The following is a 5,413-nucleotide window of genomic DNA, read 5'->3' on the forward strand; positions in this document are numbered from 1 at the left end:
ACCAGATCAGATTAAACCAGATCAGATCAGTGTGTTTCAGGGTTCAGAGGTGGGTTCCTCTTGTTTCTCCTCCTGTTTCAGTTGGATCATTGTGAACTGATGTTGCTGCAGATCCTGTTCTGTTTGACTCAACGCTCTGAGCTTCAGGTCTGCAAATTGTCACAACCCGGCTCTGAGGTGGTGACCAGAATAGAGACGGAGGTGGTGAAAAAGTAACAAAGATTTATTAAATAAATTAATAATAACAAAAACACGGAATGCTGCAGAAACGCCAGCCAGGAGGAGCAAAGCAGGGCAGAGCAGGACCAGACCAGACAGCCAGCAGCACCGAGACCAGACCAGACAGAGAGCGTGTAGACCAGACCGGACCAGAGAGAGACAACCAGAGAGCCAGAGAGCCAATGATCATCCCGGGCGAGCTGCTTAAATAGGCAGGCCTTGGCTGCCACAGGTGTTACCCATCATGAAATCACCGTCTGCAAAAGAAAACTGACAGTGCCCCTAGTGCCCGGAAGGTGCGGGGCCGTCACAAAATGAAAATGAAAACTCATTTAACTCAGACTGAGGGGTCCATGGAAGGAACTGGTAAAGGTTTAATAACTTCAACAACATCTGTATTAAAGGGAACAAAAGAAGAAAACAGGACAGAGTGTGAAGGTGAGAGTGTAGAGGGTGATAGAAACCACAGAGAAGTCCAAGAAGGAAGGAGGTGAATAGTAGACACGGAGAAGAAGAAAGGTGTAAAAGAATTCATCCAGTGCTTTAGTGTGAGTGTGTTTATGAATAATAAAGAGAGGCTGATTTATAGATGGAGGTACAGTGAAAGATGGATGAAAATGACAGGAAAGCATTGAAAGATGAGTGGAAGACTGTCAGACACCACCTGAAGGAGAGAAGGAAAGGGAGGGAGGGATGGAGGGAGAGAGGGATGGAGGGAGGGATGGAGGGAGGGAGAGAGAGAGGATGGATGCAGGGAGAGGATGGGGAGAGCAGTAAGGAGGGGGGAGGGATGGATGGATGGAGGGTCAGATCTGCCTTGGCGGAGGTCTGTGCTCTCCGAGTGCTTTTCTAGTTAAGGAGTTTTCTAGTATCTGTACTCGGTATCGGTAAGTACTCAAATGGAAGTACTTGGACTTGTACTCAGTCTGGAAAGAAGTGGTATCGGTGCATCCCTACCAAAAATACATGAGTATGACAAACTGCAGCAGTGAGCTGTGTACACACACACACACACGCACGCACGCACACACACACACACACACACACACACACACACACACACACACACACACACACACACAGAGGCCACTTGCTGTTATAATGCAGATCGTTGCTTTCCAGCTGATAGTGGTTCTATGATGACAGCAGTTGAATGTCAGTGGTGCTGCTTGGTTCTTCAGTCTGCCCACCCACACAGTTTGATTGACAGCTGATCCATAAAAAAGAAAAACTGCACTTCTTTGACCTTTACCTCCCACTGACGAACACATCCACGTTAAGGGAGGAGTGATTATAAATGATAATTATCAGCCATGCTCAGTATCTGTGTGTGTGTGTGTGTGTGTGTGTGTGTGTGTGTTACACATGCATCATATCTCCTACAGTAAAGCCTCACCCCGTCCAAACCCACCGTGCACCTCCTGCCAAATGTTTTGGCTCCTATTTCCTCCAGTCTCTCAGCTGTCACTCATCCACATGCCCCTCCCACCCCCCTGCCCTCTCCCCTCAGCTCCTTCTGGATGTTTCTACCCTTCAGCTTCATCATTGTCAGGCCTGTCTATCCATCTGTGTGCCTGAAACACTTCATCCATTTGCAGCGGTGTCAGACTGATGGCTGTGTCATGTGACCTGCTCGTCCAATGGTACTTTGACATTTGCATCCTGGTTTATCAGTGCGGTGGGTTTTCCATGAGTGAACAGAGTCAGTGTTTCAGGAGCAGACTGTCCTTAGACACAAAAACCACACCCTGTGCTTACCCGCATGGTTTCCAGACTACAGTCCTCATGTTCCTTGTGTTACTTGTGTTCACTTGTGGTTTCCAGTCGTCTTCTGGTCCCCACTCTACCTGGAAACATGAGACTAAAGTTGGGAGAAAGCAGCAGAGTCCTGTCTGGGATTTATTTGAATATGATGACAGAGAAGAAGAGAAAAGAGATGACGAAACTAAAACTAAACTAAAACTAAGCATTTAGAAAAAAACAAAAACTAATAAAAACTAATAAACCTGCGCTAAAAACGAATTAAAACGAACTGACACAGGGTCAGGGTTTAGAAGACGACCCATGTTTACACTGACCTGCATGGATGTGTGTCAGATAATCACACAGCTCAGTCACAGTCAAACCACCAGACTGTCCACAAATATACGGATCATTTTATTTGCATTATTAGCATTTCTTTGTCCAGTGTCATTTTGTTTTTATTTATTTTCCCAGTCGTCTCTTGAGTATGGTGTCTACTGAACAACCATAAAGATAAAAGGCTAAAGTGGCTACAAAAAAAGTCCCCCCCCAAAAGCACACTCAGATACCATTACCATCATGCATCATAAACTGAAACTGTAAATTAAGGTCAAAGGCCTGTATTGTGAGATCTCAGCAACCTTGACCTTTGACCTTTGACTGCCAAATTTCAATCAATTTGCTCTGAGTCAAAGTGAAATTTAATAAAACTCCCCTGAAGTGTGTTTGACAGACGACATTTGATCAGATTAATATGAAAATGAGGTCAAAGTGGCCTTGACCTGTGACCTTTCATCCACCAAACTCTCCAGTCACACCCCAGGTCCAAATGAATCCTGATCTTAAATGTGGAGACATTCCATCAAGCCATTCCTGAAATCAGGTTTTGTTTTTTGTTTTTTTTAAATGAATGGAGCCCAACAAACAAACATGTGAAATGTGAAATGTTACTGAAAAGCTGTGAACAGACACCATCTCCATCGTCCAATAAATGAAGGGAAGTGTCTTTTCTTATCCAATCCAACTTTATTTGTAAAGCACTTTAAAACAACTGGAGTGGACCAAACTGCTGTACAGAAGAAGAATTCAAACCAAAATAGAAGAATAAAATACAGAATAGATTTAAAGACATAGAAATTCAAAGAAAAAGAAAAAAGTGCTATACAGAAGAATAAATAAAACCCAAATAAAAGAATAAAATACAGGAATAGATAAAAAAAAACCATAAAAAGCCATAAAATTAAAAATAGATAGATAGATAGATAGATAGATAGATAGATAGATAGATAGATAGATAGATAGATAGATAGATAGATAGATAGATAGATAGATAGATAGATAGATAGATAGATAAGAACAATAAACCACTACCAAATAAAAACAGCAGAATAAAGATCGTACCTTCAAACATCTCACATGGTTTCAAAAGCCAAGGAGAAAAGATGGGTTTAAGAAGGGATTTAAAAACAGAGAGGAGCCCTGTCTGATATAGTTATATTTAATATAACTATATTTTATAATTATATTTTTAGTTAAGAAAAACAAGTCTTGCTTACTTTGACTTTTTAAATGAGCTGCCCAAGGTGAAACTACAGAGGTTAAGAGTTAAGATGTGAAACTATGTGAACAAACACAGTCAGAAGTTTTCCACAACTTTTAGAAATAGCTGGGGGATCTGTTCATTTCTTCTTAGAATTTCTAAATAGTGTCGAGGTTTTATCAGCATTCAGAAGCAGCTTCATTTCATGCACAGACTTTGGAGTTAGCTGTAAGTGAATGCCTGTGTTGAATGAGTACTGCATATGTTCCCAGTGTTATAAAAGTGGATAAAAACCACATAAATATTCATACATATTATTTAAATTTAAGTTCATGAATATGCTGTTAAATAGAGTTAAAAACTTTTTAAAAAATGTTTAATATGCCTTTAATATACATTTAGTTTGACATACTGAGCGACCAATAGCTGATTAGTCTGGTGTCACATTAGCCAATGAGGTCAAAGGTCCCGCCCTTGACCCGCCGGTGCTGCTCACATCCATCAGACTCTGACAGACACGACTTCATTCTCTGGTTTTTCACTGGAATGTGGTCACAGCACCGTTGCACTTGATATAGAGGGTCTGCACGTGACGTCATCGCTAGAAGAAGTGACAGCGTTAGCTTCAATCCTGTCTAAACTGAAGAACAATACTGAATCCAAAATGGGGCAGAGCTGTTGTTGGTTGATTGTATTTTCAGGTTCTTAAAGCAGTGGGAGCTATCGTTTACAGACACCCAAAGACAAAGAAAACAGAAGGAGATGGATCCACAAATCCAGGAAACCAAACCTAGATCTGTGGATCCTGTTTGGTGTCAGCTAACATTCACTGATGCTGTATTTTTGGGTCCAATCAGACCTGAAATGACGTACTGTTTTGGCTAACGGTCCTTCTTAGTGCAGCTCTTGGTTTCATGATCAGATCTTTCCTGGTTTTTGTCTCATTTTGTGATTGTGAACCTTGTGCTCCTACATGATTAGTAAACGAACTGAAACTGAGGCCAACCTAGTTTTACAAATACGGAGGAACTGGAGAATAAAGCTACGACGGAGTATTAGGACCACAGAAGAAAAGAAAAACACTGGGCACTACCAGAAGAAAGTCAGAAAATATGGAGATAAAACCTGGAATTTAATGAGAATAAAGTCGAATACAAAAAGAATCACAATGTTCTGAGAATAAAGTCATAGTTATAAAAAAACTCAGAATTTAACAAAAATGTCATTTGTTTATGAGATTAAAGTCGTCATATTCCAACAATAAAGCCATAATATTACAGAATAATGTGTTAATTTAAACCAGGTGGTGTAAATCTGCTAATTTCCCAGAATGCAGTGGTGCCCTGCTGGTCCACAGCAGTAGTATCTGTGTTGGATAAAGGACTGGATCTGAACTAGACTCAGTAAATCTGCTCAGTCCCAGTAGATCATGCATAGATTCACTGGGGTCAGTCCACGCTGGACTGGAAATGACCTTTGGATCAGCTGGTTCTGGGCCCTAGTTTTGGAGCCTTTGGATCAGCTGGTTCTGGGCCCTAGTTTTGGAGCCTTTGGATCAGCTGGTTCTGGTCCTAGTTTTGGAGCCTTTGGATCAGCTGGTTCTGGGCCCTAGTTCTGGAGCCTTTGGATCAGCTGGTTCTGGGCCCTAGTTTTGGAGCCTTTAGATCAGCTGGTTCTGGGCCCTAGTTTTAGACCCTTTGGATCAGCTGGTTCTGGGCCCTAGTTTTAGACCCTTTGGATCAGCTGGTTCTGGGCCCTAGTTCTGGAGCCTTTGGATCAGCTGGTTCTGGGCCCTAGTTTTAGACCCTTTGGATCAGCTGGTTCTGGGCCCTAGTTTTGGAGCCTTTGGATCAGCTGGTTCTGGTCCTAGTTTTGGAGCCTTTGGATCAGCTGGTTCTGGGCCCTAGTTCT

Source organism: Sphaeramia orbicularis, chromosome 5, assembly GCF_902148855.1.
Source record: "Sphaeramia orbicularis chromosome 5, fSphaOr1.1, whole genome shotgun sequence".
Taxonomy (NCBI): Eukaryota; Metazoa; Chordata; class Actinopteri; order Kurtiformes; family Apogonidae; genus Sphaeramia; species Sphaeramia orbicularis.